At 39.8% G+C, this 25513-nt stretch overlaps 1 protein-coding gene across 1 annotated transcript in view; it reads right to left on the bottom strand.

The window, feature by feature from the left end:
- Positions 1 to 4676, bottom strand: part of IL1RAPL2 (interleukin 1 receptor accessory protein like 2) — a 1488864-nt gene extending 1484188 nt beyond the window's left edge. The window contains exon 1 of the mRNA XM_058291994.2: positions 3598 to 4676. The gene's annotated coding sequence lies outside the window, so the exon portion shown is untranslated. The remainder of the gene's footprint in view (positions 1 to 3597) is intronic.
- Between the last annotated feature and the right edge of the window lie 20837 nt (positions 4677 to 25513).

The raw sequence follows: 25513 nt of genomic DNA, 5'->3' as shown, positions 1-25513 counted from the left end.
TTTAATCAATAGTAGAAATATTAAAAAGTGCTTTCATCAATTGTTACAAATGTTCCACACCAATGCAAGGTTTTGTAGTGGGGAGGTGTATGGGAATCTTGTATCATATGCATGATTGTTCTGTAAGCCCACAACTTATCTAATAAAGAAATTTTAAAAGAAAGTTATAAAAGGGAACCTACTGTCACAGAACCTTCTTAGGTCATCATACTGCACAGAGTGATGATTTCCTTTAAGCAACAGATGTGAAAACACAAGTCTGTTTCATCAAAGTATACAATATTTTCAACCATATTTTAACTTTTCTCACTTTCCCAATGCTTTTCACTTTCCAAATAACAAGCGATTTGCATTGAGTCAGTGAAATATAAAAGCCAGCATATTTGATAAAGTGAAGTTTGTTTATCATTTTAAACAAAACTGAAATAATCATTTCGTAATTCATCTTTTATAAGGTTGGGTCCAGTAGAGTATGGCTTCTTAAAACTAAATAAAATTTCAGGGGGTTTTGCACCTTTGGAGACATGTGTCAGGTGATTAATCTGGGCTATTCCCCAGGTAGCCACACCATCAGTTCACCCTGGCAAGTAGCGGATGTTTGTATGGGCTCTACCACTAGTTATTGGCAAACAGGAGGTTCTAATCAATTGAGGAACCATGTTACAGGAAACGAATAAGTAAATGAAGCATCAGACTTGATTTTACCTTAAAAGGCCACAGTCCACGGAAAACAAAGAAATTAAGAGTTGAGGAATTTTCTTGTTTGTTTTTTGTTTATTATTATTATTATTGAAATAATGAAAATGCTTTAATAATGATTGAAATGATGAATGCATAGCTATGTGATTATACCAAACACTATCAACTGTATACTTTTGATAAATTTTGTGCTTTATCAATAGCTATCAATAAAATTGATTTGTTTTAAAAAAAGGCCACAGCCCAGGGGCACTCTGACATCCCTCGCCACTGACCAGCACCTTTGACCTCTGCCGAGATTGGTACTATTAATGGCAGTTAGAGCCTCAAACTGAAAATGCCCTGATTACTCAACTAAAGACCACTCCAAAATCTGAGAGGGCAACAGAGGCAAAACCACAAAGCCCTGCTTAAATCCCTAACCCCACTGCTCTGAAGGCCTCATTTAGCCCATGGGGCAGAAGCCGAAGCCACCATGGCTGGCTCTCATCCAAGTAGTATGAACACCACTTAGCCTCCTTCTCATTAGCTGGGGCTAGAATGGGGGAGAAAGGGACCTTTGGTGCTGCAGCCTTTCACACACATTTAAGCATAATTTAAATCAGCTGCTCCCACTGAAAGAAATCAAAGGCTGTCTAGTCCAAGACAGGCAGCAAATTGGAGTGCTCACATGGTGACCAAATTGTGCAAAGCTGGAGCCACCACATCCAGTCCAGCACTGTGCAGTTCCATAGTGGTGGGGTTATTTGGCAGACAATGGGAGTTGAAAGAATGGAAGGGGTGAAGGTAGGAACTTCCACAGAAGTCTCAGCTCAGAGATATCTGGAAGTTTTACTCTCCCTAGATACTAGGGAGGTTGCCTAATTCCTGTCTGGGAACTCCAGGAGAATAGAGAAGAACACATACTGTGTGGCAAGAGCGGGCAAAGCCAAAGTGTGAGTAACCCTGTCAGCAAACAACCTGGTGGCCCTTCATCAAGCAGGCATTACAGCCCCCAATTCCTTCCTGACAGCCAGTGCCAGTGAGGAAGGGAAGGAGTTGTTGGTAGAGAGGAAAGGGTATGAGGGGCAAAGGGCCCTAAGGCCCCATACCTGTCCAAGATGCTTAACTTCTTTCTTTCCAGGGTCCCTTGAATTGAATCAGCCTTCCTGATTACTGCTACACTTGCATGACCTCTGGGAAATGTCCCTTCTTCCCTTCCTCCTTCCTTTCTTCCAATCTGACCATGGCTGCACTGTATTTTTTTTAATAACCTGCTATTTTGCTCCCCCGACCAGGAAAAAAAGAAAGATTCCTTTTCAGAAGTCTAACAAGCCAAGTTGAGTATTGGGGTGGGGTAGGGAGCAGCTCAAACTTCCAAATTCAAGGGCAAGATATTCCTGAACAGATTGTTTTTCACCAAACAAACAAACAAACAAACAAAAACCCTGTGGTAGGCTCTAGAGCAAGGGTTCTTAACCTGTTTTGTTCCACACACCCTTTTGCCAGATAGGTAACAAACAGGAACCCCTTCTCAGAATGTAAGGGCAGATAGTTTTATGATACTCAACTAGCGTCAGGTCTAACATCTACCATCATTTCAAAGTATGGATGAGTATAAGAGATTTTTCGAGATACGCAACAACTGTAATGTGATATGAAATGAATACTACTGTAATTTATTGTATATATTCATAAGTGAAAGAAATGCTAGATTTCAGTTAGAGATTAGAGAAAATAAAGATAATAGGTTGATTTTTTTTTTCAATTCAAGCTCAGGGATGCCCTAAAATCTTTCCACTGACCCTTTGGGGGTCCCCTTCTTCAGAACCCCTGCTCTAGAGTAGCTTTCAACTGAGTACTTTTCCAGAACTTAACCCAGCCACAACTTTTGTGGGTGACATATGTGGTATCTTAATACTGGTTTACTCATGTCTCCCCTCTAAGGCCCTGGATCACAGAGACAGAAGGTGGAGTAGAGTTGCAGACACCAGGAGAAAACCCTGGGACAGAGAATTATTATAACACACACTTTCTTTGCCTCAGGACCCAGGTCTCCTTGCCAAAGCATTTTACTTAAACGTCTAAGGGTAACAAAATCAAGCTGGTTGTTCCAACCCCTGGCCCAGAACGACAAGGCAGTCCAGTGGCCCCGACTGGTCCTCTTCTCCCTCTCTCAAATTCCTGCACAAGGAGACTGAAGCGCAAGTCAGCACTGGCGGTTCTCAGCCCCCAAGAAGGGTGAGGACGGACAGGGTCACTCAACCTGGGAAACACAATCAAGGAACCGCGGGATCCTTGTAGAGAGAGGAGAGGGACGCCTCAGGGTCCGCAGTTCCTTCACTTTTGGAGAAGGAGTGCGGAGAAGACCCCAAATGGCCAACACTCTCCTGCCTGGTACTCGCTGGGAATCTCCTGGAGCCCTCCGGAGCGCATTTACAGGGATGCTACTCACTGCTCCACCCCGGAGTCACCTTGTGCCCTGGGACCGCATGGGTTGCTCTCCCAGCAACCGTCAGAAACGTACACAGAGTAGGAAAGAAGCAAAGAAGCGTCTACAGGACAGTGCCTTTCAGGCTGGAGAGCCGGTGTACCAGCCGAGGAGACCACAAAGACCTGACTGCGGAAAGACCTGGCTGGCTCACAGGCGCCTGGCAGAATGCGCGCGCTCCTCCCAGGCGAGAAACCCCTGGCATTGAAAGCCCTGGTCCCAGCCCCTAAACTTTCTGGGAGACTGAAAGGAGGAAATGAAACGAGCAAGCGTTTCCAGGCTTCCAGGCTCAAGGACCAGTGCTGCAGGCGAGCCAGAGCTTCGGTGGCCGCGGCCTGCTTTCTTACTACTGCCCCCGAGATCCCAGCGCACTCTCTCTCTCCCTGGAACTCGCCAGCCAAATCTCTGGGTCTGCAAGCGTGCGTTACCTGAGTCTTGCAGAACTGCCGGCGGCGTCCAGCAGAGTTCACGCGTGCAGTTTCATGTCTGGGGCGCTGGGACGCGACCCGGGGCGGTATTACGGAGAGCACGGGCTTGGACTTCTCGGGCAACCTCGGAGGCTGCCCAAAGGCGAGCGGATCTGGAGGAGGCGAGGGGAAGACCGTGTCTTCCCGAGCCGCCAAGGCAACAGCCCCGCTTGTTTTCTTCACTCCCTGCCCTAGCTCAAGAGGGTGCCAGGAAACTTCTCTCCCTGGGAAGATTTCTAGAGTTAAGCTGAGCTTCTGTGGACTTTTGGGGTAGCTGGGAGAGAGGCTAAGGGCGTTCTTAAGTCACTTGGCCCCGTCTCTAAACTGGTAGGTGGTGCCTCCGCACACGGTAACCAGACCCTCCTAAATCGCCTACCTCCTGGCCTCTTTGTTCTGTTCGACTTAGCTTCAGAGCTGCGCGCTCCTGCCGGAGAGTGCCTCTTGGCCAAGTGATTCAGCCTATGACCCTTGCGCTCTTCTTGAGGCACGGACGCATCAAAGGTCGGCGGACCCACCAATTGCCTCTTTCCCTGGCGGCCGCGCAGATGGCAGGTGCAAATTCTGCCTGTCCACCTCTCTCCCTCCGGCTTACTGCTCCAACCTTTCCCGGGAACCCTCCCCAGCCAGTGCACAAAAGCCCTCACTTCTTCCCTATCTCCAGAGAGGGACCGGAGCCTGGGAAGTGGGCTCCAGGCTCTCCTCACATCCTGCCACCTCTGCTGCTGCCTCCAAAATATGCATGGAGTGCGGATGAGGAAGTGGAGGGTAGTGGAAGTTACCGAGAGCTGAGTCTTCTTCGCTAACAGTTTGGTGCCTCTGGGTTGACTGCTTGCACCAAGGAGGAGGTGGTAATTAGAATGGTGCCTGTGCGTCACGCAAAAGGGCTGTCGCTGCTCCTCCTCTTCTTCTCCACCTCTTTAGATTTAGAAGTTCGGGGAGGGGAGAGAGAGTGGGAAAGGCTGCCAAGCCCGAGTACCCCAACCCCTGGTTCACTGGAAAACAAAAAACAAAAAAAACGCTTCTCTCACCTTTCCCGGGAGAAGGAAAGCGTGTCCCGGCAGCGCCGTCTAGCGTCGGTATCAAAGTAGATGGTCATGTAGGGTTTGGGCTTGCTCTGAACTGAGCGCTGGCGTGCAAAGCCAGTAAATAAAAGTTTTTCAGCTCTCCAGATCCCATGTTCCAACTACTGAACAGGTGTCTAATTCAGCCAGGAGTTGACCTGCTTGGCTTCTGCCAGGCCAGAACGTATGTTATTAAAGACACAACCCACCTAATTGTATTCTTAATGCGCGCTTACTAGTACCAAATAACTCCCTTTCTACACCTTCCCATGTTAGAGCTCTTTGAAGTCTCGGGGTTTTCGAACCCCGCTAGTCCTTCGGCGGGTTAGGAGGGTCCTGGGATCCCCGGGTCGGAGTCAGAACTCGGGCCGCGATTGCGGTGCCGCGCACCCAGGCTCGCCATCTACTCTCCAAAGTGACGCAACCCAGAAGTCCCTTTCTTTAAGCGGGAAGGGGTGGGTGGAATACGACCCAGAAAGCGACAGGGTCTGGATTGCAGGGGAAGAAGTGTCCCGTTTCCGCGCCAGGTATCTTCCGGAACATTCCGCTAGGCTTGCCAGCATGCGCTTATTAACACAAATAACAGGATTGCTTATTTTAACAGGTCAACTGAGTGCTGTGCTCCAGCACTTTCTGCTGCGCCAGGCTCCTATTAATTTATCTTTTCTGAGCTTCCTTCAGCGGTTCTCCCGAGGCTGTTCCATAGGTCTGCATTAGCAAAGGAGACCGAGTTAGAGAGACAAAGAGAGATAGTGACCAAAAGGTACCAACCAAGTGCGTGGTGCGTTGTGCACAGTACAGACCTGAGCTGAGCCTTCCTAGGCCGCTACGTCAGCAACTCCGCCTCAGTCCACGGTCTGCTCTTAAGACCCAAGCCAGTGCAATATTAAAGTCACACTCCCTCCTTCACCTCTCTTACTATGCTTAGGCACGCTTTTTAACTCCTTCACCAGCCCACTTATTACACACGGGGGAGGCGGGGAGGAAACACCCCGCTCCCTTGGAAAAAAATCCTTCTACAATTAGAGTTAAGTCCGGGGATATAGAGAGACTCAGGGTGGAAGGAAATGTCTTTTCGGCAGTAACAATACCAGGTTACTCTCCACAGATTTTGTTATTTATGTGCATTGGATAAACGGGCTATATTTTGAAATAGGGAATATGTCCTAGAGTTTTTAATTTTCTTTTGTAATAGCCCTTCATTTTCAGCTAAAAGCACATTTTCCGATGAACTCTCCCACCCCTTTGCTATAGAGCACATGCAAACTTCCCTCATCCTGCCTGGCACAGCCCTCATCACCTCTTCAGGGGAACCACCGCATACATTAATATTACTCACCAGCAATGCCACATGCTTCCAACCAGTGGGGCATCACAGCAACTTGATGTGCGATCGCAGGTAGAAGAACACCACCCCCTCACATTTCATTTTCCTGGTTGAGATCAGATTGGCACTTCCAGTCTGATCTTTGACATAGCACCAGCTGCCAGGCCCTGGGTCTCAGCTGAGGCATCAGTTAAGTGATTCTGACATGCCCCAAAGTGTGGCGTGGGGTTGGGTACTGGAGGTGGTTATTGGTGGAGCCACTTGGTCAAGGCCACCAGACCCCTCACTTGCATTAGGGTGTTAAGGAATCAGTAGTCAGGGTGAGGAGAGCTCATTCAGGGTCTTAGCCAATAATAATCCTAGGCAAATCAATAAGTAGACAAATACAATAAAAACAAAACCAAATTATAAAACACCTCTTCTTGTCACACTAATTCCTCCTTTCATCATCTTCCTCAGCTCAATTTCACTCAACTTCACGCTAACATTCAGTGCCTTTTCGTACCCATGTTCTGCATGTCCCACCCCATCAAAACTTACTCCCTTCTGTTCCTACCATTCTTCCAGTACTCCTTACTGATGATAATGGTTGGTGTTTCAGTCTGATCAATCCCTAAGCTAGTCTGGCTAACTTTACTGTCCCAAGTAACATCACCCTTTACCACCGACTTAAAGAAGACTTTTGAGAAGTTGGAATTTAAGGCATCACGGCAGACCAGTGCCATCCAGATTTTCTTTAGAAGAGGGAGGGACTCTTGGTACATCATAGAGGACTACTTAGTCTGGTTTATAGTTGAATAAAGTGCTCTTAAAGGAGTGGAGGGATGTAGGAAGAGTCCAAAAATTAAAATATGCCAAGAAAGTGAGAAAGGATCCAGTGACCTCTTGTAAATGACTTAGTGAGACTCCTGCTCCTAAAAGCGGGGTCCGTGTATTGGGGCATCACCTGGGAGCTTGTCAGAAATGCAAAATGTTTGGCCCCACCGCAAACTGATTAAATCGTAATCTGAATTTTAAAAAGATCCCCAGGTGATTTTGTATGAACACTAATATTTGAGAGGAATTTGTCTAGAAAATCTTACAATTCTGCTTAGTCCACAAAAGGAAAAGGGGCAGTGAGTGTGTCTACTCGAGGAGCTAATAATGAAATCTGGGCATCACCATTATATATGATAAGCACCTAGGAACAAGGCTAGGGTCACGTCTGTTTAGGCCAATTCAACTCAAGTTATTCCATGACCATATTGTACATCAATTTATAGTTAGTACTCCTACAGCTGGCCTTTCCACAAAACTGTCCTTGGTTACATGACAGTACATGAGAGAGTGGGCAAGGCTTAATTCAACTCTATCACTATTGCTGAAGAGAGAAATCAATCCCTATGGCCCAATAGGTTAAGGTCATTATCATCATCTTCCAAATAATACAAAGAACAGGACTTTACAGAGTTCAGCAAGTCATGGGCACTCAATATATACTCATTGATTAACAGTGTGAAGAGCTGATAACCATTTAGTGAGGCCAAAAGTCTTTAAGAAGCTACCAATTGGGATAAGTATCTTTACAAATTATAAATTACAAAAAATATGTTGAACTTTATTCTCATCAGCCATGGTAAATTTCAAAGTTGCCTGTTAGGATAGCAAGGGGGGAGTGGGGAACAGTTATTACGTGCCTACTGAATGCAAGGTGTTTTATACTTGATCTTATTTCATCCAGGTTTCTAGACTTGGAGGACGACCAGAATTACTGACTTAACATCTTGTTAAAGATTCCTGGGACAATGCCCCAGGTCTGTTATATCAGAATCTCAAGCAGTCACTGGATCTCCTCAAGTGGGGAACACTTTTCTAAAGCAAAACTCAAAACCCATGAACCATAAAGAAAAAGACTGATAAATTTTACTATATACAAACTAAATATCTGTGCAAAGAAAAAAGAAACACTATAAGCAAAGTGAAAAGGCAGACTACAAACTAGGAGAAAAATTGCAACACCTCTCCTAAGGGAGATATATATAAAGGGCACTTAGGGAGAAAAAATCAGCCCAAAAGAAAAAAACATAAAGAATATGAATAGATAATACACAGAAAAATATATACAAATTGGGGGAAAGCTGCAAACTAAAACCATAATGGCAAGGAATAAAAGTTTTCGCCGTACACAGAATGTGAAGAAATAGATCTTCTCATTCACAGATACAGTGTAAATGAGAGCAACCACTTTCCAGAACAATGTGGCAATGTCTACTGAAATTACTGATATGAATTGGTTGCTAAAATATAGTGAAAAATATATATATATATACTTATACACACACATATATATGCACTTTTTTGGTATGGACGTGTTGGTGGGAGTGTGATGTATTTATTAAATAATGCACAGTATACACAATATAATGTGGACTTAGTAAGGGGTCCATGGTTTTCACCTGACTGGCAAAGGGGTCCGTGGAACAAAAAAATTTAAGGACCCCCTGCACTAGAGTAAAAGGAGCATATTTCCTCACTTCCCTGAGGTGCTCCATGTGACTTAATTTGATCAAAAAATATTAGCATATATGATAGTAGCAGCGTGGCCTTTTGTACTTCCACCATCTCCCAGTAGTCCTGATCCACGGACAATGATGAGACATATGGAGCCAACCTGAAACTAACCCTTGGCTTGAGGCCAAGTCCAGCCAATCCCAACTAAGATTAATTGAACTCTGGTAGACTTGCAGATGTGTAAGGAAAATAAATACTTATTATTGTAAGCCTCTAGTATTTGTGTGGTTTTTTTTGTTACAAATCATTATTTCAGCAGCAGTCATTGACTAATGCAATTCTACTTACATGGAGTAATATTGACTAGGTACATCTACTATTTTTCATTTAAAAATCATTTTTATCAGAAACAACCTAAATGTCTTTTATTGGGAAATGGGTTAAATAACCATTAAGCATCCATGCAATGGAATACTATGCAGCTTTATAAAGGACAGATGCAACCCACTATGTATTGATATTTCCAAGTTACGGTGTTAAAGAGAAGCACAGCTTCAGAACGGTATGTATAGGATGCTGCAATTTGTGTAAAAAAAGGTTGGGAAAGAGTAGAATAGCATTTATTTGTATTAGCTTGGAAGGATACATAAGAAATTAATTTTACTAGTTACCAGTGGAGGGAGGGTAGTGATGGGAAGAGATTGGAGGGGATATCTCACTAGGAACTTTTAAATACATTTTTCTGTCTTTTTTTTTTCTTTCAAACTATGTGAATATCTTTCAAACCGTTTATCTTGTGACTTTTAGTACCTTCCACTTTAATAATATTTTAAATGAATTTAAAATACAATTTGTTCATTTTTTAAAAAGCTCCTTGATTGCTGGATGAATACATAAGAAACTGTCAACAGGGACTGTTTTCTGGAAGAGGGACAAGGGGATTGGCAATCTAGGCTGAAGGGCAAATTTAAGTTTCATTATATACTTACAGCTCCCAATATCATTGTTGGGAACTGTAAGGTTGAGCAATCAGTGGTTTTACTTTCACAACAACATTGCCAAATAAGTTATTTCATCTCTTTTTGGTAGTTGAGGAAACTAAGGCTAAAAAATGGTTAAGTAATTTGCTCATGATCTTGTCTGTCTTATTTCCAAGCCTACATTTTTTAATACTACACCATGCTACTGATGAAAACATATACTTCAGCAATGAAAATTGGCATAAGGAAATTATTCCTTTTTTCTATTTAAGCCTCCTCTTTTTTCCTAAATTCATCCTACTCCTACTTCCCAAGAGCCAAATATGAAAGAGGCAAGAATGTATGTGTATGTGTGTGTGACTGGGGGGAGAGAGAAAGAGAAGGGGTGGGGAAAGAAATTAATGTCTAGGAATATACAAATATGCTCCCCAAGAGAAGAGGTTTTCCCCTGCTAGTTATTGTTTTGCCTTAGAACATGGAATACAAGGTGTGTGGTAACCTCAATATTTGGCTTCGAAGCCATGACATTTCTTTCAAGTGTCTATGACGTTGGGCAAGCTAAGGATTGCACCACACGGAGACCGCTCTTTTGTTCCTAGCACCAAAATTCATGCCAAGTTTTTTCTGACCGAGCCTTATTCTTAAAATGTTTTCCACTACCAGAGAATGCCAGAGGCCTGAAAGACTTTTTAGTCATTGAGTTCATTTCTCCTTCCCGACAGGACCACACAAGCCAGCAGCTGAAGATAGACGGCCAAACTCAAGCTGGAAAAATAAAAGAGGAAATGAACCTCTTATTTTCTAGCAAACACTCCTGTGTTCCGCTCTTATCCTTCCATCTCCTCTCTGCTCTTTCTGAAAGAAATTCATTTTCTTCTTCGTTTTAAAATTAGTTGGGTTCCATTTAAATGAGATTTTTAAAACTAACAGCTTTATTGAGATATAATTTATATAACATAAAAATCACAATTTAAAAGTGTAAAATTAGTGGCTTTTAGTATACAGAATTGTGAAAATATCGCCACTTCAATTTATAATATTTTCATCACCCCCAAAAAAATCACATACCCATTAGCAGGCACTTCCCATTTCTCCCTCCCTTAGTCTCTTAACCACTAATCTACTTTCTGTCTCTATATATCTGGCTATTCTGGATATTTCATATAAATGGAATTATAAAACATGTGGCCTTTTCTGACTGGCTTCTTTGACATTCCATGTGTTCAAGGTTCATCCACGTTGTAGCGTGCATTAGAACTTCATTCCTTATAATGGCTGAATAATATTCGTTATGTGGATATGCCACATTTTGTTTATTCATTCAGCAGTTGATATGTATTTGGATTGAAACTGCCTTTCAGCTATTATGAATAATGCTTCTATGAATATTCAAGCTCAAGTTTAAATGTGATTAATAAGATTTCATTTCTCTTGGGGATATATCTAGGAAAGGAATTACTGGGTCATATGATAAGTCTGTATTTAACATTTTGAGGAACAGCCAACTTATTTTCAAGACAGCTTCACCATTTTACACTCCCAGCAGCAACCTAAGAGGGTTCCAATTTCTACATATCCTCACCAACTTATATTATTATGAGTTTTTTGGTTACAGCAATCCTGGTGAGTGTGAAGTAGTATCTCACTATGCTTTTGTTCTGCATTTTCCTGATGGCAAATAATAATGTTGAACATTTATTCAAATGCTCATTATCTCTTTGTATATATTTTTGGTGAAATGTCTGTTCAACTCCTTTGCCCATTTTTAACTAGGTTATTGCTTTGTAGGGATACCTTATACATTCTATATAAAAGTCTCCATTGGTATAGTGTAGTTCTCTGTTTTTTAAGTTCTGTTACCTTATATATAATCTAACATTTCTACTTTTAATCTTATTCAAATGTATATTTCAGTGCTATTAATTGCATTCAGAATGTTGTGCTACCATCACCATCATCCATTGGCAAAACATTTCCATCATTCCAGACAGGAGCCCTTTACATTTTCAATCTTAACTTCCCGTTCCCTATTCCTACCCTGTCCCCTGGTAACCTATATTCTAGATACTGACTCTAAGAGTCTGCTTATTCTAGTTGCTTCAAATCAGTGAGATCATACAATATTTGTCCTTTTATGATTGACTTATTTCACTCAACATGATGTCTTCAAGGTTCATCCATGTTGTCTTACGTATCAGGACTTCGTTCCTTTTTATGGCTGAATAATATTCCATTTTATGTATATACCACTATTTATCTATTCAGGAGACCTGCTGTTTGAAGCACTGTTTATTGTGGCAATCAAGGAGATCCTGCTGAGACGTGCATAAGCGTAACCTCTGGAATGACCTCCTGACTCATTTTGAAATCTCTTATCCATTGCGGGGACAGATGCTGGACATTATATATCTTGCCATAACTCACTGAATGGACTGGGGGAGAGTGTAAACTACAATGTAAACTATAATCCATGTGGTGCCGCAGTGCTCCAATATTTATTACCAAATGCAATGAATGTGCCATGCTGATGAAAAAGGTTGTTGATGTGGGAGGAGTGGGGTTAGGGGGAGTAGGGGTATATGGGAACCTCGTATTTTTTTTAATGTAACATTTAAAAATAAAATAAAGAGATTGCAGGAAAAAACTCATTTGTATTTAATATTTTCCCCTTTTGGTCAAGGTCCTTTTCCAGATACTTTGCTAGTTGGTGCTTGGTAATAATAACTGTGGCAGGGAGGTTCATCTCCAGGAGTCATGCCCCATTCCGTCGGTGGCGGGAGGTAGTGCATTTATACACTAAGTTTGCCTTAGAGAGAGGCCACATGTGAGAAACAAGGAGGCTTTCAGGAGGAAACTCTTAGGCAATATGCAATATTAGGCTAAATTTCAACTTCACAAGAAAAGGTTCATAAGTACAACAATCAATACCAAGAACCTCACATAATGGTCTGCCCTCCTTCCCTAGATACTGCCCATGTACTTGGGGGATTCTTGCTACTCAATTAGAGAATGTAGCAAGACTTCCCAGGATGGGAATTCAATATTCTTTCAGTTACTGTGTGGGTCTTGACACCCTGAGACAATGCCCCATAGCCACTTGAACATATTCATATGCCGTAGAGGAATGTCTAGGTGCACCCCTCCCCATACATCCCCATCACTGCCACTCTGCACCAGTGATCCTCCCCTACCACAGTTGTGACTGTTCTGTGATCCAAAACCTCCCCAAAAGCAAAGCCAAAAAAATAAATAAATAAAAATAATAAGAAAATAAAGTAACAGTAACAATAAAAATAACAAATAAAATACAAAAGTAAAAAATAATAATAAAATATTTTTTCATTGTTGTCTTTCATCACTGTAAAATCTGTTATCTTTTATGTACAGTGACAATTTCTTCAGTTTGTTCCCCCACTGCCTTATTTTTTTTTTTTTTTTGCTTTATCTTCAATGAAGCTTTATGTTATGGGAAAGTCACACAGAAAATATAGGGGATTCCCATATACCCAAACCACTCCCATTCTCCCACTCTCCCCTATTAATGAAATTTTGCATGTGTATGGTACAATTCTTACAATTGATGTACAAATATTCAATCATTTCTACTAACCATTTTCAATGGTTTACATTGTTTACATTTTTTCCATACATATTTATAGGTTTTGACCAAATTTTAAATGGCCTGTATTTGTCATTACAAGATTATGCAGAACAATTCCAGTACCCTTAAAATGCCCTATGTTCCATTTATTCTATTCTTCCCTCCTCATCCCCTCAGAACCAATGGTAATCACTAAGTTTCAATTTTCGAAGAATAAGGTTCAGTTACATGCAATAATACTGAGGGTTTGACACATTGGTCTGTTTTATTAGGCACTGCCTATGTTCTTGAAAGATTCTTGTCCCTCTAATTGAGAGCATAGCAGGACTACCCAGGATAGGAGGTTAATATTTTCTTGTTTATTGTGTGGGACTCCACCCACTGAGAACACACTACGATAAGATGAACACTTTCATATTCCATAGAGGCCTGCCCCAGGTTTGCCCTATCCCACATACCCCCCGCCTCTGCTGCCCTGCAACAGTAACCCTAACATTTCCACCACTGTACTTTGAATCACAGACCTACAAATCCCCATAGTTCACTGGCTCCTTCCTCCAACCCTCCTCTCAGTTTCATGGATAGTCCAAAACAAACCCCTATACTATTCCCCCTCACATTCCAGCACCATCAAACACAATCACATCACTGCACCACTACCACGCCCATCCACTGCCCAAAAATACCAACTCACCTTATCATAGATTTTGCACATACTGAGCATCAGCTTATGACCCTTTATTCCCTTTCTGTTTCCAGATAACATATCTTCCAGACTCTAGATCTGTGAGTCTGCTCAATTTGCTTAAATCATATCAATGAGATCATGTACTATTTGTCTTTAGGTGCCTGGCTTACTTCACTCAACATAACATCTTCAAGATTCATCCATGTTGTCCCATGTGTTATTACTGCATTTATTCTCACAACTGACTAATATTCTATTGCATGTATGTACCACAATTTGTTTATCCATTCATCTGTTGATGGACACATGAGTTGCTTCCAATTTCTGGCAATAGTGAATAGAGATGCTATGAACATTTTGTGCATATATCTGTTCTGTTTGTGTAGCTTGCTTTCAATTCATCTGGGTCTATACCCAGAAGTGTGATTACTAGTTTGTATGGCAGTTTTAAAGCTAGCCACCTGAGGAACTGTCAAACAGTCCTCCACAATGGTTGCACCATACTATATTCCCACCAACAGTGGATGAGTGTTCCCATTCCTCCACATCCTCTCCAACACTTGCAGTCCTCCGGGGTTTTCTTCTAATTTTTTTTATATCCCCACCTCTTGTGGCTTTTTGTGTGCTGTCTGCTCTCTGTGTCCATTGCTGTGTGTCCTTCTGGGTCTGTATTTATTTTATTTTATTTCCCCTCTCCCTTGGGGCTTGTTTGCTGTCTGCTGTCTGTGTCCATTCACTGCACACTCTTCTGTGTTTTTGACTGTCTCTCTTTTTTGCGTCACCTTGCTGAGTCGGCTCTCCATGGTGCCTGCGGGCCAGGTGGCTGTCCTCAGCGTGCAGGTGAGCCTGCCTTCACAAGGAGGCCCCAGGACGTGAATCCAGGGCCTCCCGTATGGTAGATGGGAGCCCAACTGATTGAGCCACAACTGCTTCACAAACCTCTGTTTTTTTAATAGCTGCCAGTATAATAGGTATAAGGATGATATCTCATTATAGTTTTGATTTGCATTTCCCTAATAGATAGTGATGTTGAACATATTTTCATGTGCTTATAAGCCATTCATATTTCTTCTTTGAAGAAGTGTTTATACAAATCTAATGCCCATTTTAAAAAATGGTTTGTTTGTCTTTTTATTTTCCAAGTGTAGGATTTTTTATAAATGTTAGATATTTGGCCATTATTGGAAAACTATCAAATGTTTTCTCTCATTTAGGAGGCTGTCTTCACTTTCTTGAAAAACTTCTTTGAAGCACAATATTTTATAATTTTGAGGAGGATGTCACATTTATCAATTTTGTCCTATTTTGTCCTTCATTGCTCATGCCTTGGGTGTAAAGTTTATGAAATTACTTCCTACTAAAAGATCTTGTAGATGCTTCTCTATGTTGTCTTATAGGAGCTTTATGACCTTGGTTCTTAAAATTAGGCCTTTGATCCATCCTGAGTTAATTTTTGTATAGGATGTGAGATGGTGATCCTTTCTTATTCTTTTGGATATGGATATCCAGTTCTCCAAGCACCAATTGCTGAAGAGGCCTTTCTGTCCCAGTTGAGTGGTTTTAGTGGCCTAGTCAAATATCAATTGACCATATATGTGAGCATGTATATCAGAACTCTCTTCTGTTCATTTGATCAGTGTGTCTATTCTTTTGCCAATACCATGCAGGTATTTTTTAAATTTTTTAGTTTTTTTTAAGATACATAGATCACAAAAAATGTTACATTAAAAAATATAAGAGGTTCCCATATACCCCACTCCCCACACCTGCCACTCCTCCCACATCAACAACCTCTTTGATCATTGTAGCACATTCACTGCATTTGGTGAATACATTTTGGAGCACTGCTGCACCACATGGATTATAGTTTACATTGTAATTTACACTCTCCCCCAGTTCATTCAGTGGGTTATGGCAGGATATATAATGTCCAGCATCTGTCCCTGCAATATAATTTAGGGAAACTCCAAGTCCTGAAAATGCCCCCACGTCACATCTCTTCCTCCCTCTCCCTGCCCTCAACAACTCCCATAGCCACTGTCTCCACATCATTGATACAATTTCTTCCACCATTGCTAGAGTCACAATAATTCTATAGTAGAATACAAGTAAGTCCACTCTAATCCATATTTTATTCCTCCATCCTGTGGACCCTGGGATAGTGATGTCCACTCCACATCTAAATCGAAAGGGGACTTAGATCTCACATGGTTGATGGATGTGATTCTCCTGCTTGTGATTTGTAGTATGCTTTGAAGTCAGGTGGCATGATTCCTCCAATTTCATTTTTCATTTTCAATGTTTTTTGCTATTCAGGGCCCTTTGGCCTTCCAAATATATTTCATAATTAGCTTTCCCAATTCAGTAAAAAAAAAATACTGATGCAATTTTTATTGGAATTGCATTAAATCTTTAAATCAATTTGCATAAGATAGATATCTTTTTTTTTTAAGATTTATTTTTATTTATTTAATTCCCCTCCCCTCCCCCGGTTGTCTGTTTTCTGTGTCTTTTTGCTGCGTCTTGTTTCTTTGTCCCCTTCTGTTGTCGTCAGCGGCACGGGATGTGTGGGTGGCGCCATTCCTCAGCAGGCTGCACTTTCTTTCGCGCTGGGCGGCTCTCATTACGGGTGCACTCCTTGCGCGTGGGGCTCCCCTTCATGGGGAACACCCCTGTGCGGCACAGCACTCCTTGCGCGCATCAGCACTGCACATGGGCCAGCTCCACACGGGTCAAGGAGGTCCGGGGTTTAAGCCGCGGGCCTCCCATGTGGTAGACGGACGCCCTAACCACTGGGCCAAAGTCCGTTTCCCAAGATAGATATCTTAATGAAGCTTAGTCTTCCAGTTCATGAACGTGGAATATTCTTCCATTTATTTAGATCTTCTTTAATTTCCTTTTGCAATATTGTAATTTTCTGTGTACAAGCCCTTCACATCTTTAGTTACGTTTATACCTAGGTGTTTGGTTCTTTTAGTTGCTATTGTAAATGGAATTTTTTCTTGATTTCCTCTTCAGATTGCTCATTATTAGTGTACAGACGTACTACTGGTTTTTATGCATTCATTTCATATCTTGTATTACTGAACTCGTTTATCAGTTCTATTAGCTTTTTTGTAGATTTCTCAGGACTTTCTATGTACAGGATCATGTCATATGAAAAAGGGAAATTTTTATTTCTTCCTATCCAATTTGGATTACTTTTATATATTTTTCTTGCCTAAGTGCTCAAGCAAGTACTTCTAACACAATGTTAAATAAGAGTGGTAGCAGTGAGCATCCTTGTCTTGTTCCAGATCTTAGAGAGAAAGCCTATAGTATCTTACCATTGAATATGATTTTAGTTATTGGTTTTTCATATATATTCTTATCATACTGAGGAAATTCCATTCTATTCCTATCTTTTGAAGTGTTATCATCAAGAAAGGGTGCAGTATTTTGTCAAATGCTTTTTCTGCATCAATAGAGATAATCACGTGAATTTTTTTCTTTTGATCTGTTAATTTGGTTTGTACATTTAATTTTCTTATGTTGAACCATTTTTGCACACCATGGATGAAAACCACTTGGTCATGATGTATAATTCATTTGATGTGTTCTTGAATACTATTAACAAGGATTTTGTTGAGGATTTTAGTATCCAGATTCATTAGAGATTTGTCTGTAGTTTTCCTTTCTTGTGACATCTTTATATCGTTTTGGTTTTAGCGTGATGTATGCATCATAGAATGAGTAAGGCAATGTTCCCTTCATTACTATTTTTTGGAAGAGTTTAAGCAGGATTAGTGTTAGTTCTTTCTGGAATAATTGATAAAATTCATCTATGAAGCCATCAGCTACTGGACTCTTCTTAGTTGTGTGGTTTTTGAGGACAAATCCAATCTCGTTACTTATGATTGGTCTGTTGAGTTCATCAATTTCTTCTTTTGTCAATTTAGGCTGTTTGTGTGTTTCTAGAAATTTGTCCATTGTCATACAATTTTTCAAAGTATCCTCTTATGATACTCTTCATTTCTGTGGAATCAGTGGTAATATCCTCTACTTCATTTTTATTTTATATATATTTGCATCTTCTCTCTTTATTTTTTTGTTATTCTAGGTAAGAGTTTGTCAATCTTATTAATCTTCTCAAAGAACCAGTTTTTGGTTTTGTTAAAATTTTTAGTGTTTTTTTATTTTCAATTCCATTAACTCTGCTCAAATCTTTGTTATTTCCTTCTTTCTGCTTGCTTTGGGATTAGTTTGTTTTTCTTTTTCTAAATCCTCCAGTTGTGTAGCTGGTCTTTAGTTTTAGCTCTTCCTTCTTTTTAAATATATATAGCTATAAATTTCCCTTTCAGCACTGTTTTTGCCTCATCCCATAGGTTTTGATATGTTGTGTTCTCATTTTCATTTGTTTCAATGCAGTTACTGATTTCTTTTGCAATTTCCTCCTTGACCCACTGATTATCTAAGAGTATGTTGTTTAACATCCATATCTTTGTGCCTATTCTGTTTCTCTTCCCCTTACTGATTTCCAGCTTCATTCCATTGTGATCAGATAAATTACTTTGTATAATTTCAATTCTTCTGAATTCATTGAGGGTTGTTCTGTGACTTAGCTTGTGTCTATCTTGGAGAATGATACATGTGTACTCAAGTGCAATGTATATCCCACTGCATTTGGGTGTACCATTCTGTATATGTCTATTAGGTCAGGTCCTCTAATGTATTATTCAAGGTCTCTGTTTCTTTATTAACCGTCTGTCAAGATGTTCTCTCTAGATTGCATCCAGCATCCAGGTGGAATCTGAGCCTCCTCTTGACATAAAGGTGCAATGGACACAACCAATCCAGTGTCCACATAGAAGAGGTGGCATTGGATTGGGAAAAGTGGACATAATGGACAAAGGGTATGGGGAAAGGCAGGAAGAGATGAGAGGTGGAGGCGTCTTCGGGACATGGAGCTGCCCTGGATGGTGCTTCAGAGGTAATCACCGGACATTGTAAATCCTCACAGGGCCTACATGATGGAATAGAGGAGAGTATGGGCCATGATGTGAACCAATGTATATGAGGTGCAGAGGTGCCCAAAGATGTACTTACCAAATCCAATGGATGTGTCATGATGATGGGAACGAGTGTTGTTGGGGGGGGGGAGAGGGGGGGTGGGGGGGTGGGGTTGAATGGGACCTCACATATATATTTTTAATGTAATATTATTACAAAGTCAATAAAAAATAAAAAAATTAAAAAAAAAAAAAGATGTTCTCTCTAATGGTGATAATGGTGTGTTAAAATCCCCTGCTGTAATTGTAGAGGCATCTATTTCTTGTTTTAGTTTTTCCAATATTTGCCTTATGTACTTTGGGGTACACTGGTCAGATGCATAAATGTTCATGATTGTTCTTTCTTTTTGATAGATTACCCATTTTATTCATATATAGTGTCCTTCTTTGTCTCTTATATTCGTTTTGCATTTAAGGTCTATTTTGTCTGACAAACAGTATAGCTATTCCCACCCTTTTTTGTTATTGTTTGCATGTAAAATCATTTTCCTAGCATTCACTTGCAGCCTCCTTGTCTTCCTGGGTCTAAGGTGAGTTTCTTGTAGACAGAATATAAATGGGTTATATTTCCTTATCCATTCTGCCAATTTGTATCTGTTGATTGGAGAGTTTAATCCATTAACATTCAATGTTATTATTACTATCAAGGCATTACTTACATTAGATATATTTTCTTCAGGTTTATATATGTAATATTTTGTTTTTATTTCTCTTTTCATCATTTTAGCTATTCTTATGAATAATCTTCCTTTATGCACTCTCCTCCAACCCTCTCTCTCCTGTTTCTTCCTTTCATCCTGCAGAACTACCCTTAGTATTTCTTGAAGGACATGTTTCTTGTTGACAACCTCTCTTAATTTCTGTTTATCTGTAAATATTTTGAACTCTCCCTCGTTTTTGAATGCTAGTTTTGCTGGAATCATAATTATTGGTTTACATTTTTTTTCTTTTAGCACCTTAACTATGTCATACCACTGCCTTCTCACCTCCATGGTTTCAAATTAGAAATCAGAACTTAACCTTATTGAGCTTTCCTTATATGTGATACATTTCTTTTTTCTTGCTGCTTTCAATATTCCTTCTTTGTCTTGAGCATTTGACTATTTGATATATATTTTTCAGATTAGGCCTGTTAGGATTTATACTATTTGGGGTACAATGCACTTCCTGGACATGTATGTTCATGACCCTCAAAAGACTTGGGAATTTTTCAGTCATTATTTCCTCCAATTTTCCTCCAATGCTCCTTCTGTCCCCTTTCCCTTATCTTCTTCTTCTGGGATGCCTATAATGCATGTTTGTGCATTTCATGTTGTCATTCATTTCCCTGAGGCCCTGTTGTGTTTTTTTTTCCTATCTTTTTTCTATCTGTTTTAATATCTGTCTGAGTTCAGATGTACTATCTTCAATGTTACTAATTCTTTCCTATTTCTGTTCAAAACTGCTGTTACGTTCTTCCAGCCTATTTTTGATCTCTTGCATTGTGCCATTCATTGCCATCAAATCTGTTATCTTTTTATATACGTTTACAATTTCTTCAGTATGTTACCTCAGTATCTTCTTTTTTTTCAGTGTCTTCTTAATATCCTTTATCTCTTCCTTTGCTTCATTGACATGATTCATGATATTCGTTTGGACATCTGTGATTAGGTGTTCCATGTTCTGCATCTCCTCTTGTTTTTTAGTTTGTTCATTGCACTGGGCTATGTCTTCCTGTTTCTTAGTAAGGCTTGTAATTTTTTGTTGGTGTCTAGGCATCTGTTTATCTTATTGGGCTTATTCAGTTAGCTTCTCTTTTTTTTATAATTTCTGTTTGTTAAATTCTTTATTCGATTACATATTCTCATCAAAGCTTCCTTTATTTCCTTAAGCATAGTTTCCTTTAGCTATATAAACATTTTCATAATGGCTTTTTTGAAGTCTTTAAATGTGATATCTGGGCCTTCTCACAGGCAGTTTCCATTGCCTCTTTTCCGCTCTGTATATGGATCACAGTTTCCTTTTTTTGCATGCCTTTTTGTTGTTTTGGTTAACTGGACATTTTAGGTAGTATATTGTAGTAATTCTGGAAACTGATTGCCTTCCTCACTCACCTTGACTTATCTTTATTGTAGTTTGTTTGTTTATTTGTTTAGTGTCTGGGATAAATTATCATATTGAAATCTGTTTTCTGCTCAGCAGCATGAAATCTTTGGTGTCACTCCTCAGAAGGCACAGCCTTGTATGTGTACACAATCTTCCTGGGATGACTATGGTTTTGGTAGCACTCTCCATAACAGTCTCTTTCTCTGGTCTCCCCATTAGACTGTGTGCCACATTTGGTATTGCAACTAGCTCTTAGGCTCTACTAACTGCACTATTGTATTGCAATTTTTGTTTTCAGCAATACCCTGATGTATAAACTGCTCTATAGTCAGATCCAATTAAATTTGAGCAGGATTAGTTTTGAGGTGAGTCTTTGAGCTTTGTTCTCATTTCAGGAAGGATCTTCTTAGTTGTATCTTTCCTAGTTCTCTCTACTGAACCATCTAACCTATTGTTTCACGTGGTGTTCTTAATTAAGAGGAGTTACCAGAATATTCTTATTTGCTTCCCAACCAAATCTCCATTGTTTCAAGTGGAACCTTATGCTTGGAGCTCCTCATACTGTTTCAATGAAGTTTGTTCCTTTCAGGAAAACTTTAGACCTCTCTATTCTTATGGACTGTTGTTCCCCCTGGGAAAAATATAAGCCACTACTCCAAGCACTAGGTAGAGGCAGTAGCCTCTGGACCTCTTGGATTGTCCCTCTGAGCATGGAACCTCTTTCTTACAAGTAAGCTAGGGTAAAGATGGTTGTGCCTCAATATTTTTTTCCTGCTGTACCTGGGATAGAGTCTCCATGCTATATGTGTGGGCTAGGTCGAGGAGGGGAGCCTTTGATCTTTCATCCACATTCATTAAGAATTTAACATCTTCAGCTCAAAGTTTTATCAGATGGGAAATGCTGGTGGCTTACCTGTCCCAGTGAGGTACCATATCACTTGATTAGGAACTGATCAAGAATAATATTCTTGGGGAGGATGAGTGGGCCAAAGTTCAAGTGCCACAGACGCTTCCTGTTCTTATGGTGTTTTACTTGATTTTTAAATAAACATTTCTTGATTTTCTATATGTCCTTAAGTCAATTTACAGATATAAGTTTTTTTTCTCATGTCTTTGGTTTGTTATTTTCATTTTTCACAGTTATTCTTGTTCTGCTGGAGAATGTGTCTGCAGAGATCCACACTCTGCCGAGAACTGGATCTCTTAAATGATGTTTAAAGTTAAGTTCTTTGGGAAAAGGGTTGGTTAATAAAATTAGCCCTGAACTCAGGAGGCAAATATTTACCAGATAAAAGACGAAAGCACACAGGTCACCATAGCACAGGCGAGAATACAGTAAGTTCACTTCAAATAGGAGAAATTGCTGTGGGAATCTAGAAGGGGGAGAGATAATATTAGGAGGAATCAGGGAAGGCTTCATGAAGGAAATGGTATCTGAGGGTGGTTTTAAAAGATAAATGGATATAGAAAGGGGGAATTTCAGGCTGAGGACACAATATCAGTTCATGTACTTGTTCAATAAATATTTGTTGAGAGCCTAGTATATGTCAGGCACTGGGGGTTTTTTGTTTGTTTTTGGTACTGGGGATATAGCAGTAAACAACACAAATGAAAATCCTTGCCTGAATGGAACTTAAATTCTGGCAATGGGAGGTAACAGAAAAGAAATGTACTATAAAAGCAATTGCTATAATATGGCAGAGAATGATTTGTTGAAAAACTAAAGCAAGTTAAGTGACAGTGAGAGGGTCCAGGAAAGACTGTATTTTGAAATTGGGTGGTCAAGGAAGGCCTCAGATGGAAGTTGAAATTTCAGGAAATTCTTAAAGGAGGTGAGAACACAAGCCCATTCTATAACTTGGGCAGAGTGTTCTGGGCAGAAGGTTTCAATTTTAAGTCCAAAGGTCTTGAGACAGGAGTGTGCCTGAGTGTGCCCTAGATAGAGGAACAGCAAAAAGACCAGGGACTGAGTGAGTAAGGTAGAGAGTGGTAGGATTCAAGTTCAAAGAAATAGTAGGAAGATCAGAGAGCTAGGCATAAGCATGTGAGTATGGAAGAAATTTGTTGTGCATTTTACAAGAAAAGGGGATCATCCAACATAGTTTGTGGCCTAGCTTCCCTAATAGGGATGAGTGAGAAAGAGACCTGGGAAAATGGATTGAAGCCAAACTGAAAGATTTCAACTGCCAGGCTGAGGATCTTATATTTAACTCAGTGGGAAAGATGGTGTTTCATAGGTATTAGCCTTCAATACCCAGACTGCTAAGGAGTTAGTATATATCACTTTCTCTCTCCTCATTTTCCCTATCTCCCTTCTGAGGCCTGAGGTGGGCAAGAGGCAGGGTCAAGTATCAGAAGGTGGGTAGAGGCTGGGATAACCATTGCACTATCTCACCCCTTTCCCCTCTCAATCATTGACTGACTTCTTATGGAAAAGGGGAAGAAGTAACATTCTGCCTAACATTCCATAGCTTTCTTTGACAAAACTAGTTCCCATGTTTTACTACACTATCCAGAAATTTCTCTTTACATCTCACTAAATCCCTTTACCTTTGGTTTATTCCTTAGAGAAGCAAGCAACTCTTCCATCATCTTGAGTTTTGAAGAGAGCAGGGGGAAAAAAAGCCTAAGAATGAAAAAAAAAATTTCTGTCGCCCACAAAGAAAGGAAGTCAATATTTATTTATTTTTTATTATCACCAAGAAACCCCTTGTCAAAGGAAAGTCAGATATCACTAAGCATCAGCCCATTTGCCAGAAAGGGTAAAGTCAGTGGTAAATGGTCTTCTGAATCAATTGATTGGAGTTTGCGCTTTTATCGCTAAAAGAAGAAACTCTTCTGCATTATAATAAAAGAAAATCCCAATCATAGAACAAAACAAACAACAATACAGAGCTTAAAGCAGCATTTCTGACACTTGGGGATATGGTTTTCTACATTAGGAACCATTATTGTCTCTATAATGCTTTAAATTGAGCTTAGAATTCAAACAGCAAAGCTGTAGGTTAAGAATTCTGGTTTTGACATGAGTAATTTTGAAACACTGAGAAGTTAAGACCAAATTTCAAGAAAGGGATCTCCATAAGGCAATTAATTATTGCGTGTGTTTCTAGATAAACACTCTGTTCAACAGCATTTTAGCAATTGAAACTGTCATCTGTCATTTCAGCTCATTTATGGCAAAAAGAGAACTGCTTTTTATTAAGATACCATGGCAAAAACATTGGGTTTATCAAGAAAATTAATTTCCAAAGATATTTTTATAAAACTCCTGCTTCTTTTATTATTTACTTATTTTTTAAAAGTTAATAGATCACACAAAATGTTACATTAAAAAACAGAAGAGGTTCTTTATATACCCCACTCCCCATCCCCCACCCCATCAATTTTTTAATTGTATTATTTTTAAGATACAGAGATCACAAAAAATTCAAAAAATATAAGAGGTTCCCATATAACCCCCACACCCTCTTACCCCACTCCACCCACATCAACAACCTCTTTCATCATCAGGGCACATTCTTTGCATTTGGTGAATACATTTTGGAACACTGCTGCACCACATGGATAATAGTTTACATTGTAGTTTACACTCTCCCCCATTTCATTCAGTGGGTTATGGCAGGATATAGAATGTCCAGCATAAAGCATCATTTTCAATTAATGAAAATAGCATTATTTTTACTAAACATTTTATAGTTCTTGATTGTATATAGCCCCAATTCCCTTTCAGTATAACAGCTTATCCTGCCACTGAAAGTTTTTCTCCCTTTTTCATTAAGCTGCTATTTTATTATAAATTGTTTTAAATTCATTATTGTTTTTTGGCTTGAACATTTGTTTATACTTTCTCTTACAAATTCATTTCAACTTCATTATTAATTATTTCATTATTTTACAGTTTTTTTAAAAAAATTATGTACTATTAATATTGTGTTAAAAATAGATGTGCCTATTTTTGTATGGTAACCAAATGATGTAAAATACATTTGTTTGTTTTATTTTTGCTGGTCAGCAGTTACATTATGTTTATTGTGCCACAATTTATCATGCATAGTATGAAAACCACTAGAGCAGCCTTATGTCCTGTCCACTGTAAACCAGCTTGGCAACTCTGCTAGCAGAAAGGGCATTGTGATGAAGAAGTCATGAGTGGCTGTGTACACTGTGCCAAAGTGAGCTCAGTCCTCCATGTCCCACGGTCTGTGAGTGAAGCCTGTGATAGTGGAATGCCACCAGATGTGTGACAGATTTGGACTTTGTAGTTTGAACTTAAATATGTACAATGTCTTACTGTTATTCTCTGATTAAAATCAAATTTAAAACAGAAAAAATGCCCTGGCAACACCATGTGATTCTGAAATGCCTTCTAAAAATTTTTAATTATCCTCAAAATTAAGTTACTACCACATATATGGTCCTGCTCTCTCAGTATTTAAAAACTGGCATATACACGCTAACTTCCTATTGGGCAGAATACTGGATTAATCAGAACATTATATTCCTTGGCCATATCCAATAACTGATATTGTGATGTAATAAGAATTATGTTTTACTACAAAGTATTGTTACAAAACATGAATATCAGGGGTAGCTT

The sequence above is a fragment of the Dasypus novemcinctus genome, chromosome X (assembly GCF_030445035.2).
Source record: "Dasypus novemcinctus isolate mDasNov1 chromosome X, mDasNov1.1.hap2, whole genome shotgun sequence".
Classification (NCBI taxonomy): Eukaryota; Metazoa; Chordata; class Mammalia; order Cingulata; family Dasypodidae; genus Dasypus; species Dasypus novemcinctus.
This window is presented reverse-complemented; position numbering and strand designations above follow the sequence as displayed.